General features: G+C 53.0%; 1 long non-coding RNA gene across 5 annotated transcripts in view; it reads left to right on the top strand.

Moving 5' to 3' along the window:
- The window catches only part of LOC109499559, a 36,602-nt gene that overhangs the window by 19,701 nt on the left and 2,738 nt on the right, over positions 1–14,163 (top strand). For 2 of the 5 annotated variants that reach the window (XR_006597543.1, XR_006597544.1), the window contains exons 5-6: positions 6,341–8,976; positions 11,518–11,646. This is a non-coding gene — a long non-coding RNA (uncharacterized LOC109499559). The remainder of the gene's footprint in view (positions 1–6,340; positions 8,977–11,517; positions 11,647–14,163) is intronic. The other 3 variants (XR_006597545.1, XR_006597547.1, XR_006597546.1) reach the window with 3 other exon arrangements.

The raw sequence follows: 14,163 nt of genomic DNA, 5'->3' as shown, positions 1-14,163 counted from the left end.
TACCCAGGACTAAAGCTTAGCCATTGTTTAGGTCTTTCCGCTTCTGGAACATTTTCCTTCACTTCCTTCAGACAATGTCTAAATGACGCCACCAACTGGAGCAGTCCGGTCTCTGGCCCCGGCTAGGGTGAGCAAATGAATGATAGTGAAGGTAGCCTCTGGCGCCCACCCCGGGCATTTAATTCACTCGGGCGTCAGTGAGCTCACCTCTCAGGACCCGCACATTAGCGACCTCGAACTAATAACTTTCCTGGCAGAGGCAGAAGTGACAGCCCAGCTTGAACCATTAGGTCGCTCTTGCCGGCGGCGTAGACGGCCTCCGATGCTTTACCGCTGCATCTGGATACATCCAGGGCGCTGTGCCCGGCCTGAACGTGCCGAACAGCCTGGCCCCTGCTGCCTTTCCAGCTTCTTTCCCCCCACCCCACCCGCCTACCCCACCTGCACGGAGCCCGGGTTCTAAGAACACCGCGGCCACTCTGTCCACTTTCCTGGACACCTCTGCGTTTTCCCACGTCTGTGCCCTAACTGAAGCCATTCATTCACTGGAATGCCCTTCCCCCGTCCCCACCTGTTGAAATCCCATCACTCTCCGGTGCACAACGCAAAAGCCATCCCCGTGAGAAAGCCTTCCGAGATTTCCCCGAGCCAGAAGCGAATCTGGGCTTTGTTGTGGCCTCTCGGGCTCTCGGCTCCTTGTCCATTTCAGGGTCAATTCCATCAGCCCTCCCCTTTGGTGTGGGCCTTTAGCTTTCTGGACTGACTTTTGTTCCACAAACATCCCCGGAAGGTCTTTGAGTTCCAACTGCTGTGTTAGATGCTGGCTGAATAAGGATGAATCAGACTGAAAGTGTCTTTGAGGAGGTAGAAAAATCCGGTGGACAGACCGGCAGGTCAACATCTCATTACAATGAAATGTGCTAAGACAGAGAAATAGGGTCCTGGGAGGACTCGGGGATGCACAAGGCGCAGAGCCTGGTGTATCCAAGGAATAGTTACTAGCCTCTGAGTGGCCAGGAAAGGGGCTCGTGTAAGGACCACATTGGAAAAAGAAGCTGGAAACCCATGTGTGTGATGGTTTATCTTATGTGTGAACTTGGCTGCGCCATGGTACCCAGATATTTGATCAAACGTTGTTCTACATGTTTTTTTTTTGTGTGTGAAGGTTTGTTTTAGATGAGATGAACATTTAAATCGGTGGACTTTGGGCAGAGCAGCATCGTGGGTGGGTCTCATCCAATCAGTTGAAGGCCTTAACGGCAGTAAGACTGGCCTTCCCGGAGGAAGAGGAAATTCTGCCACAAGACTGCAACATCGCCTCTTCTCTGGGTCTCAACCTGCTGTCCTGTTCTGCGGATTTAGAGCTTGTCAGTCTCTGTATCCCCATGAGCCAATTCCTTAAAATCTCTCCCTCTCCCTCTCTCTGTCTCTCCTTCTCTTTCCACGCATGCACGCGCGTGCACACACCTCCACCCTCCTGCTTCTGTTTCTCTGGAGAGCTGTGACACAATACTGATCCCCGATTGTGAAGGAAGCTGGCAAGCAAGCTGTTTCGCAGGCAGGAAGAAACGGCCGGGAGTCACTGAGCAGGGGAGTCACGGGTCAGAGCTGTATTAATAAAGGTCCTGTCTGGGCCCAAATGTAGCTGTTATTCTGGGGTACCCAGAGACCTTAGGGTGCCCCGCCCCTCCCTGGCAGCAGCGGGGTCCTGTCATGTCAGCCATCAGGAGGGAGTTCTTGTCACAGTACCTGAGGCGCTTGGGAAGCTGTCACTTTCTTTCCATTCCCACAGTCTCAGTTTGGATATTCATCAGCAGAAACCGCTGAGACCCTGTCCCGCCCCATCTCTCCTGCTCTCTCCCATCTAGCAGAGGCTTCTGCTCCACCTTGCCTTCCCTGGGTAGCCAGCCACTGCGTTCTGGAAGCTGTGTGAAGGAAGCTTGCATGCGGCTTAGGACCTTTCCCAGGCAGGACGCTGGCCCCGGGCCGCGCCTGTAATCAAAGACGGGTTCACATAGGGTTGTTGAATCCTGTCTACTCACTGATGGGCCTGAGAAATGAGTGGCCCGCCCCCCGGGGGGGAGGCTGGAGGAGCCAGGATATGGCTTATGGACTATAAGCTTTAGCACGGCCCTGCCTAGAGGGTGAGTAAGGGACTGGAACCCGAGGGGGGTGTCAGCAGGGCCAAGGAGAAGCTCACCTCCGTGGAGTGCATCTACGCTACAAGGGCAGGCGGTGCTGAGACTTGAGGCAGCTGGAGTTTGCAGGAGCCCAGAAGTTCAGGGTCACGGGTTCCTCGTCTGGGGCTGCAACTTAATTCCGCACCACGCTGGCTCGTGTGGCTAAGGATGCTGATTTTTTCCTGTTGCTCTGAGTTCAGGCTCCGGGGCTAGAGGGGCCCCGTGGGAGATGTGGCTATGGGAGGCTGGAGAAGGTGAAGGCGGGGGAAGCGAGGCAGGGCTCTCAGTCCTGGTATCATGGCGACTTTCTTAAATTAGCTGTGGGGAGAGGAAATAAGAAGGCAGAGCCAGAAAGTCAGCAGTCAGGCTTTTTCCACACCATCTGTGATGGGATGCGGAAGGCTGCCAAGAAAATCTAGGCGCCGGAGCTAATTGGTGGAACTTGAGAGCAGAAGTCACACGCCATCCCACGAAACCGAGAGGCTTTCCTTTTCTTTTTCCTGCTTCCTTCCCTTCCTTCCGTCTTCCTTCCTCCCCTCCCCTCCCCTCCCTTTCCCCCTTCCGTGCTTTCTTTTTTTTTTTATATAAATTTTTTTTCAACGTTTTATTTATTTTTGGGGGGGACAGGGAGAGACAGGGCATGAACGGGGGAGGGGCAGAGAGAGAGGGAGACACAGAATCGGAAACAGGCTCCAGGCTCCGAGCCATCAGCCCAGAGCCCGACGCGGGGCTCGAACTCCCGGACCGCGAGATCGTGACCTGGCTGAAGTCGGACGCTTAACCGACTGCACCACCCAGGCGCCCCCGTGCTTTCTTTTTTAAACACGTAGCTCTGTGGAGCCTCAAAGTGATGACACTGCTAAGCAAAATACAGATCTGAAGATTTGGTATCATAAGAAAGCACGTCCATAAACGAGGGAACCAGGATTAAGCTGAGTCACGTTTGACAGTTTAACTCAAGGCGGTGCTGGTTCAGGGGGTAGGAGTTCGACTTCTAAAAACCTTGCTGCAAATTGGACTCCTGATTTGTGATAGCCTCCTCAGGGATATGGCTTTTCAGAGAAACTAATCACGATTGGACCACTGCACGCATGCTTTAATTTCTTCATTTTATTACTCGTAACGCAGAATAGTTTAACTGTGGCTCCTGTGCGGTCTCGTCCGGCGTGACCAGACATCTGGTGTGGTAAGCGCTCCAAGCGTGGGAAGGGTTAAGGAGTCTTTAGGCGAGTGCTTGAAGCCTCTGATCCTATCAAGATACTTCGAAGGCCGTGGAGAGGGTTTGCCGTTGTCAGGGGTGGAATATTTCCATCTTTCCCCGAGCAGATGAGGGAAGCAGCCTGTGCGGTTGTACGACCTGAGCTGAGTCGACAGCCAGTGGTTTACAGAGCCAGCCTCTGACTAGGCGTGTGTGAGTCAGAAACCTCTCTTTCTGCCACATCGTCTTCTTCCTGCTGCCTCTTCGCAGGCTAAGGGGCCGGTGGAGTTTGCGGCTGGGACAGTAAGGAAGCGACCCGAATGCCTGCTGGGGGCTTGGGGTTGGGGGTGGGCAGCACGGAGGTGGGGGGCATTGACCCTGATTGGCTTTGAGCACGTTTCTCATTCCTTCATGCTTCTGCTTCTATGTACTCAGAAGTCTCGGCCGTGAGCCCTGCCCTGGCGACGTTGTGCCCAGGCACGGCATCCCCTGAGTACGGCAGCTGACCTCGAAGCAAGGGCAGCCCGTATGTGTCCTTTCTCTCCCGGTGCCTGTGATCCTGTCTCAGGGCAGCCCGACAGCCCCACCTGATCCCCCGGCACCACCTCCACGAGTCTTGTGCTTCCATTGGTGCATGCCCAACACAGTGGCCCGCCCGAGGACGCACTGGCTTGTCACGGTGGAGTGGGCGGGCTCACAAGTGTGGCCCCCGCTGCCTGGTCCAGGGGTCTTTCCTCCACCACCCTGGTGCTCAGAGGGGCATCTTCAAGGGGCCTCTCCCGTATCGGCTGTATAAGTACACCTTGCTTTTTTCCCTCTAGCTGATCTGATCCCTTTTTGGCATTCTGTTGAGTGTGATTAAATATGACTTAAGTAGAATCATTGCCCAGGGAGTAGGAGACGGCTTGTTCCCTCACGGTTGATGCATCAAGTCCGTAACTGGTGTCTGCTTTGGATGCATAGACTCTTGAGACATTAAAAATGAACAAAGACCATTGTTTCCTGTGACATGAAGACACAGCCAGTACTGTGTTCCTGTTTGTGGTCAAATGGGATAAGTCCCGGGCTGAGAGCCGGAAAACCTAGATTCAAGTTCTAGCTGCTTGACCTTAGATGGGTCCCGTAACTTGGTTATCCTCAGTTTCTCCCTGTGCACACTGGAGATGCCTAGTGGAGACTCCTGGCAGGCGGCTGTGAGAATTCAAATAAGGTCATTCTTTGAAAGAGCTCCACTCTACAAAAGCTCAGACAGATGTCAGGCACGGAAGGTTAAAAAATATTCCACATGGTTTCTCCTCCAGGATCTGCAGCCTGGAAGCTCAGTCCCTTTCATGCTGGCAGTGAGAACTTGTCGCTTGTACACTACACCAGGCCCCCAAATGTGACCTGAAAGTTTGCACACCCCCACCTCCATGAGAATCACCAACAAAAGTGAAAAGGCGGATAGAATTGTGTTTCATTTCAAATGGTATAAAGGAAGGAAAAAAATGACTGCCTGCCTTAACACACTATTTTAAGCACGCTTTTCCTTCCTTCCTTCCTTCCTTCCTTCCTTCCTTCCTTCCTTCTTCCTTCCTTCCTTCCTTCCTTCCTTCCTTCCTTCCTTCCTTCCTCCTTCCTTCCTTCTTTCCTTCCTTCCTTCTTCCTTCCTTCCTTCCTTCCTTCCTTCCTTCTTCCTTCCTTCCTTCTTTCCTTCTTCCTTCCTTCCTTCCTTCCTTCCTTCCTTCCTTCCTTCCTTCCTTCTTCTTTCCTTCCTTCTTCCTTCCTTCCCTCCTTCCTTCTTCCTTCCTTCTTTCTTTCCTTCTTCCTTCCTTCCTTCCTTCCTTCCTTCCTTCCTTCCTTTCTTCCTTCTTTCCTTCCTTCCTTCCTTCCTTCCTTCCTTCCTTCTTTCTTTCTTCCTTCCTTCCTTCCTTCCTTCCTTCCTTCCTTCCTTCCTTCTTCTTTCCTTCCTCCTTCCTTCCTTCCCTCCTTCCTTCTTCCTTCCTTCCTTCCTTCCTTCCTTCCTTCCTTCCTCCTTCCTTCCTTCCTTCCTTCCTTCCTTCCTTCCTTCCTTCCTTCTTTCCTTCCTTCCTTCCTTCCTTCCTCCTTCTTTTCTTCTTCCTTCCTTCCTTCCTTCCTTCCTTCCTTCCTTCCTTCCTCCCTCCCTCCCTCCTTCCTTCTTCCTTCCTTCCTTCCTTCCTTCCTTCCTCCATCCTTCCTTCTTCCATCCTTCCTTCTTTCCTTCTTCCTTCCTTCCTTCCTTCCTTCCTTCCTTCCTTCCTTCCTCCATCCTTCCTTCTTCCATCCTTCCTTCTTTCCTTCCTTCTTCCTTCCTTCCTTCCTTCCTCCTTCCTTCCTTCCTTCCTTCCTTCCTTCCTTCCTTCCTTCTTCCTTCCTTCCTTCCTTCTTCCATCCTTCCTTCTTTCCTTCCTTCCTTCTTCCTTCCTTCCTTCCTTCCTTCCTTCCTTCCTTCCTTCCTTCCTTCCTTTCTTCCTTCTCCTTCCTTCCTTCCTTCCTTCCTTCCTTCCTTCCTTCCTCTTCCTTCCTTCCTTCCTTCCTTCCTTCCTTCCTTCCTTCCTTCTTCCTTCCACCATCCATCCATCCATCCATCCATCCATCCATCCATCGACCTTCATGGACCACCTGTTAGGCCAAAGTAAGCACACGGGGATATACAATTTATGAGGAGACAGTTTCTGTCTTAGTTGCTTGCTATAGTGAGGGACAAATGAGTAATCAAAAAACTAAAATGCTATATGCCCAAGTTCTGTAAGTGATCAAGTCTTCTCTCTGTCTCCCTCCCTCCCATCTCCCTTCTTTCCATCCCTTCATTCTTTGCATAGAACAGTGTGCTCCAGGGGAGTCTAGAGTCTCTTTTTTTCATTTTCTAAACAACAACAACAACAACAACAACAACAACAACAACAACAACACCTATATGTGAAGGAGCTTTGAAGCCTGTACTGTTTCTTTTTCTCCACAGAGAGAAGACAGACTTCTTCATTATGTGCAGAATAACACTTTAATGGGCTTTTTCTTTATGAAACTCATAAATCCCAGATCATCTTCTGGAATAAAGAATCTAAATGTTTTCCATAATTAAAATGTCTTCACTGAGGGCAGAATTGCAAATCTCAGATGATTTCCTTCTAGAAACAACTTTTTTCCGCCCTTCTGTGGAAGCCTCAGAAAAGACCCATTTGGACTCCAAGTTGGGAAGACATGGCCCTTTGGAAGCTGGGTTGGCCTTTTCGTCATGACCATGGGATAGGGCCTACGGAGAACGGTGTCCAATGGAAACCCGAGGAAGTCTTGGTGCATTGGCTCCAAGAGCAGCCGAAGCTTCTGTTATCCCCACGCTTTCACCAAAACCTTGTTAATTATTATAATCTATATTTAGCATTAAGGGATGGTCCAGGGTTCAGGCTTGAGCAGAGCAGTTCTGGAAACAACAGAAACCCCGGAAAAGCTAGAGTCCAGTCCATGCGGGTGACTGGACGTGGGCCGGAGGAGCAGACAAGAACCAGACGGTGTCATTTGGGGCATCATAGAATACAGGCCTTGGACCACTGTCTCCAAGTTACTGAGCATGTGACTCATGTAGGCTAGAGGGGTCTGGGGCACTTGGGTGTCAGGCAAATTTACCTAGCAACTCCTTATGCTTTTATATGCATGGCATCCCACCCTGAAGTCACTGGCTCAAATTCTTGGCTCAAGGACACACAGAACATTCTTCTTATTACTCCGATTTCGCCCTCCCCAGCCAGGTTGAACCTCCCTGCAGGCACCTGTCGCCTAACACGGTTTCCATAAATACCTCTTGAAGAGCAGCCCAGGGCCTCGAGTCCCGTAACCCCTTTTCCACAAAGCCTTTTGGAGGCACAACAGAACTGTGGCTTAGAAACTTGGGATCATAAAGCCAGAAAATGCTAGATTCAACCCGTCAGGAATAGCTTGCTCGTCGCCAGGTCTAACCCCCTGAGGATCCACTTGTTCCTTGTTTTTCTTTTCTTTTTTTCTATTTTTTTTTAACGCTTCATTTATTATTGAGAGACAGAGAGACACAGAACGTGAGCAGGGGAGGGGCAGAGGGAGAGGGAGACACAGAATCCGAAGCAGGGCTCCAGGCTCCGAGCTGTCAGCACAGAGCCCGACGCGGGGCTCGAACCCACAAACGGCGAGATCATGACCTGAGCCGAAGTCGGTCGCTTAACCGAGAACGACTTTCCGTCTCCTTGCGAACACTGATGTTGCCATCCGGCACCACCCAGCAGAAGAGGGGGGGAGGCTTGGTGCAAAGCCCTATGTCCTCTTGATCCTAAGGCCTCCAACTGGTCCACATCTAGAGATTCCAAAGAGGCAGCGGTGTGGGGGTCCCTGTTGTGATGTCCTGTATGGAGACTAGGACAGGCTGGCCTCATACCTCCAGAAAGAGAGAATTTTTCTTTTTTTAAAAATCCCAGTTCCTTACTCCTGGAGCCTAAATAGTTCATCATTTTCTTGCTGTCTTGCCCTCCTGCAGTGGGTTGAACGATGTTCTTCCCCAACCTCCCCCCCACCCCCGGCCCGCCAAAGACATGACTACAAATAATTAAGGATCTCAAGATAAGATCATTCTGCATTCTCCAAATTGCCACTGACTCCAATGACAAACGAGTATCCTTAAAAGAGACAGGGGAACAGCAGAGGGGAACACGCAGAGGAGAGGGGGCCACGTGAAGACAGAGGCAAAGGTCGGAACAAGGCAGCCACGAGGCGAGGAAGGCTCGGGGCCACCGGAAGCTGGAAGAGGCAAGGAAGGGTCCTTCCCCAGAGCCTTCGGAGGGAGCGCGGCCATGCTGACCCCTCGATTTGGGGCCTGAAGCCTCCAGAACAGCGGGAGAAGACATTTCTATTGCTCCAAGCCACCAAGTTTGTGGTAATTTGCTACAGCGGTCCTAAGAGACCCAGACACCGATGCACAGACACGCGCACACACGGTTCTGCCCCCCAAAAGAATTGCAGAAAGAAAACTAGGTAGGGAGAAGTACCCATATCCTGGTATTTCAGCTTGTGAAAACCTCGCGTGCGCAGAAAAGCCCCGTCTTCCCTACCTGAGGGAGGGATCCCTGGGAGGGATTGATTCTCTCCAAGTCTCTTCCTTTGCTCCCTCTCCCGGGTCAGAGAAAGGCCGCTGGATTCACTTAGCTGCTTTAAACAGTTGCCCGCTTGTTTTGCTTCCAAACTCACGTGCTCTCTCAATCACAGGGGAGCCTGGCTGAACAAAGCCTGACATGTCCTAGCTCTTGGGTCTGTGCCTGGAGTCGACAACCCTCACCAGGCAGGCTGCACAAATCTCCCAGGATGTCCCCGCAGAATTCCCTCGGCTGCCTGGCTGTGGCCCTCCCTTCCTTCCCTCCCCTGAAGACAGCGCGGCGTGTCCGGAGGCTCCATGGTGAGCGAAGAATGTTCTCCAAGTGGCGTCATACAGGCTGCCTCCGCAGCCCTGGTGGCTTCAGGAGGTCAAGGTCAAGGTGCACCCCCGCCCCAGCTCTGGATAACCCAACTTTAAGAAAGGGTAGTCAGGGGTGGGGGGCAGCTTTGTTTACTGCCCCAAAGCGAAGTTTTCTTGAAGCCCAGGTGAGTGGCAATCCGAGATGTCCGCGAGCTCCCTTGTCTGAGTAAGGCCCAAAGGTTCCGCTGACCGGGGGTATGGCCCAGGGTAGCGGGTGTAGCCAGGTCACCGAGCGGGCCAGTCCGGGGGGCCACGCAGGCAGGAAAAATCCATGCTTCCTCACCACCCATTGCCCTTCCCGCCCGGACTTTCCCACATGCCTGTCTGGTCCCGATGCTTCTCTGGTCACTTTTAGGCCCTCGTGGGCGGCCTCCCTCCCTTAATCTCGTTGAGTCTAAGATCAAAGCTTCAGTGCCTCCAGTTTCAGCTGCTCACCCGGCAGCCCGCAGTGAGGAGAATGGCAGTGAGGTCTGCTTCGCTGCTACGTCTGTGTTCGTCTTCCCTTTTACACTCCTGTCTGCTCCCTGGGCTGCCTCGACCTCCCCTCCGGGCTGAGGGGGAGGGAGGAGAGACAGGGCATGGGAGCCTCGTCGCTGCCGGCCTCTGGCAGGGCCGGGTGCCCCAACGTGAGCTCGGATCTTTGTGAGTTCTTTGACAGTGTCCCTCTGGGGGACCCCCTTTGGGGCCGTCCGTTCAAGGCATGGCTCCCTGGGGCACAGGTGCAGGTGACCACCCTTCTGAAGCTCTACCCTTCGCAGACCCTTCTCTTGTGCTCTCTTGCTGTTCCAGGCACCCCATTGGGAGTGCTCCCTTCAAGGCAGCTCAAGCCCCATGACCTTGCGCAGGGCCCGCTCTGGTCTGTGGGAAACGCTCTCTCCCTCTTCCGAGCTCTGGGAAAGCAGGCCGCTCCCCACCCCCACGCCCCCCCCCCCAACCTCCCCGAGCTCTCCCATCAGGGTGCGTCTGGTTGGACCGGTTTCCAGAATGCTGCAGGCAGGGGCCGGGAGCCAGTCTCTGTCTGCGTCCTCCAGACTCCGGGGTCACATCATGTTCCTCAAGGGGTTCCCTTGTCTGGCTTCAGGAAGGGGAAGAGAACAGGGAGCCCCTCCCCTTCCCGCCTTCCCAGCCCCTCCAGACAGGCAGAAACCCTCTCCTCCACTCTTCTCCCTCATCATTGTCCCCCCACCCCCTGCAGGTGATGATACGCTTGAGGTCACAAACTTGGCTTCCCTCAGAAAGTCCCCCAGACATGGCGCAGCCCCTTTCGTTGAGCGTTGAAGGCACTGGCCGGGTTCCAGTCCCCTCCTTGGGCCATCAGCAGGGGACTCGCTGAGTATGCCACCAGGGCGTTCCCCTTGCTTCAGGCTTATCCTCCCGCCCGCCATCTGCTGTTCCAGGGCCCCCTTGAAGCCCTTCCTGTTTGGGGCCCGTGCCTCCTCCTTCAGGACGCGGCAAGCTTCCCCGTGGGATAATTCCAGTCCTAAGACTTGGACACTTGTGAACGGCGTCACCAGGTTGTGTCTGGCTGTCCAAGGGGTCCCCCTTTGCCCTGGCTCCTGAAGGCTTCTGGGAGAGGGGGCTGAGATGGGCTCAGATCCGTGAAGAGGGGGACGAGGGCGGGGGGCCCGTGGTTACCTCCATTTCAGGGAGGTCTCTCTCCACCAGTGCCCCCTGGGCTTCTCAAGCACATAAAAGTGCCTCAGGGCTGCTCTGTGGAGTGCCTCTCTGGCCTCACCCCGGGCTAGTCTATACCAGCGAAGGCATATCCCTCTTAATAGCTGTGTTTTGACCCCAGTGCTGATCAGACAATGGCCTGGCGCTCTGATGCTAAGTCTGGTCACGGTGGCGCCACGTTCAAATAATTCTGCTTCGCCACAGAGAAGCAGCCTTCTCTCCGCCCCCTTCGGAGACAGGGAGGGGGTGGGAGACGGAAGCACACAGGGGAGGGAGCCCATCTCTGGTGACGATGGAGCCTGTGTTCCCCTGGGACCCTCGGGTGGTTTGCCTGGAGCGTCGTGTGCACGTGGGCTGTTGGGGAGAAGGGGCAGTGGGGGCGGGGGTGATGCTGGAGAACCGAGCAAGGCACCGATGATGTGAGACCTTGCTGGCCACACCAGGGGTCCTAAAGTTTATCCTGAAGGCAGCGGGGTCTATTGCAAAGTTCTAACCAGGGGGTTGGCATGATCAGCTTTATGTTTTGGAAAGAACACTCTGGATTGCAGCACAAAGCATAGAGCGGATGAGGTGAGACTAGGCGGAGGCGGGGAGACCAGGGAGAGGCTGTTGCAGAAGCCCAGAGGCCGATGCTGAGCCTGGACTAAGGCCATGGCAGTGGCATAAAGACAGTGGGGTGAACGAGAGAGGGGGGGGGAGCCGGGTAGAATCAGCAGGGTGGGGACTCTGCAGGGGCGAAAGGAGGTTTAGGCAGCTGGGTAGATGGCGGCGCCCCACCCAGGGCAGGAGACACAGGAGGGGCACACGTCGTGTGTGGGGATAGGTGGCCCGGCTCGTCCCCGCCCTGCCAGGGATGGTCCTGGGCCCCCACATCCTTCAGTAGATGTGTCTCATGTAACTTGCTACCTAAAGCCCTGGTCCTGGTTGCCCTACAGAACACTGTGCTTGTGGAATAATTCCCAAGACTGGCTCTTCCCTCCTTTCTCCGCCAGGGCCCTCTCGATGCGCTGGCCTCCAGGCCCGACCACCGTAGTGTTCCAAGGGGGACTTCAGATCTTGGCACGCTCCGTGGGTACACCAGTTCCTGTGAACTGAGACGTCCGTGTAGTTTGGAACGAAAGGTAACTTTTTCGGTCTGTGCAGTGGGTTTTTGCCCCTTGGTCTAGTTCTCATTTGGTCCGGCATCTGGTGATACTAAGTCGGATCAAAGACCTGATTGTATCAGAGTAACACAGCTTTTTTAGCCCCTTCCATCCTTCCTTCCTTCCTTCCTTCCTTCCTTCCTTCCTTCCTTCCTTCCTCTTTCTCTTTCTCTCCCTCTCTCCCTCTCTTTCTCTTTCTTTCTCCTTCTCCCTCTCTCTTTCTTTCCTTCTTCCTTCCTTCCTCCTTCTTTCTTCCTTTCCTTCTCTTTCCTTTTTCTTTCTTTCTTTCCATTGCTTATGTAGCACACTCAAAGCTTAGTGACTTAATAGACTGAAGAAAACGTCACCTCTGGCAGAGATTGGCTACATTTCAGTCGGGTTTTCTCTTCCCTGCACCCTGGGAGGATGCATTTCCCGGCCTCCCTTGTAGTTAGGCTGGGGCCATGTGACTGGGTTTGGGCCAAGGGAACGTGGCTGGAAGAGAGATGGGAGGGGTTTCTAGGCCTGGCGCGAAACCCCGTGTGCAGTGGCCCACGCTCTCCTGTGACAACCTTGGAAGGACTCGGGTTTAAGGTGGTGGCAACACAAGATGGAGAGAAATGAGATTCCTGAGTCACCTGTTGGAATCAAGTCACTGTTCCGCTTCAGATGTGACATGAACGAAGGATGAGCCAATACCGTATCGAGCCACTGAGGTTTGGGGGTTGTTTTTGTGGGGTTATCCTGACTATCCTCGTTGGAATATACATATTCTATTATATGTAATATACATAATACATGTGTGTATATTGTTTTGTTTCGTCAGCTAATTCTTTCTATTTTCAATTTGTTTAATATTTATTTTTGAGAGAGAGAGAGAACGGGGGAGGGGCAGAAAGGGAGGGAGACACAGCATCTGAAGCAGGCTCCAGGCTCTGAGCTGTCAGCACAGAGCCCAACGTGGGGCTCGAACCCACGAACCATGAGACTGCGACCTGAGCCTGAGTCAGATGTTTAACCAACTGAGCCATCCAGGCGCCCCAGATCAGCTAGTTCTTGAAGTGTGCACCCACGGACAGGTACATGCTTTGGGGAAAGTACTAGACCACACACAAGAAAAATAAAGTAGAAAGAAATCTTCATGCTTCTGGGCAGGATTGATTTTTAAAATTGGAAATATGATGATAACACTTCATGGCACGATGCCCGCGAGCCCCTCCGTCCAGACCAGCGCTTCTCTTGCAGGCTGAGCGACTTTTTGTTATACCTCACATGTTCATCGCCGTCACCGCGGGGACAGCTGGACACATCCCCCCTTCCCGGCTGAGGGGCCAGGGTGTGGGTGGTGGGGGCGCAGAAAGGATCGCTTGAGATGAAAGTGAGCCCTGGAGAAACCAAACCCATCGTGTGGGTACACAAACACTGGGGTTTCACCATTTGATTATTTTTCTCTTTTTGGGCCCCGGGAAGGGGGGGAATGAATTTCCTGCTCACTCGCAGAGGTGGTCTTCATGATGTGGTCTCAGCAGAGTGGCAGAGGGAGAACTGAGTTTCTACGAAGGGTTCCTGCAGCTACAGGAAGGAAAAACGTCAGGGGGTGTAAGATTCTTTAGAAATGACTCAGAGACAAAAATAAAGTTTATTTTTCATGTCCACACGTGTACACGTCAACGTGCACACACATCCACATATACACACATGCCCACATGTCCTCACACGTGAGCACATGCACACACCCCCATGTATGCACACATGTCCACACACATGCACATGCATCTAGACACACACACGCACACACATGTTCACAGGTACACAATACACATACATGTCCACACGCACACCCACACCCACATGTCCACACACATGAGCACACACACACATAATCCATATGCATGTCCACATACATGCACGCACGTCCAGAAACACACACGCAAACACATGTTCACATGTACACAATACACACATGTCCACACCCCCCCACATGTCCATATGTACACATGTGCACACACACACGTCCACACATGTCCACACATGTCCACGTCTATGTGCACACACATAGCTACACATACATACATATGTCCACATGTCCACACATGTCCACACGCACACACGTCCACACGTGTACATGTCTATGTGCACACACATCCACATATACACACATGCCCACATGCCCTCACACATGAGCACACGCACACATAATCCAAATGCATGTCCACATACATGCACACACGTCCAGATACACACACGCACACACATGTTCACATGTACACAATACACACACGTCCACACCCATCCACATGTCCATATGTACACACATGCACACACATGCACGTGTACATGTATACACGTCTCCATGTGCACATGTCCGCATATAAATGTGCATGTGCCCACACACATGTGCACATGCATGCACACACACCCACATGTACACACATGCACATGTCTATGTGTATACATTGCCACACACACGTCCACGTGTCCACACATGTCCACATGTATACACATGTCTATGCGTAT

Source organism: Felis catus, chromosome B2 (genome assembly GCF_018350175.1).
Source record: "Felis catus isolate Fca126 chromosome B2, F.catus_Fca126_mat1.0, whole genome shotgun sequence".
In the NCBI taxonomy this organism is placed as follows: Eukaryota; Metazoa; Chordata; class Mammalia; order Carnivora; family Felidae; genus Felis; species Felis catus.
Note: the sequence above shows the minus strand (reverse complement) of the source record. Positions and strands in the feature narration are given on the sequence as shown.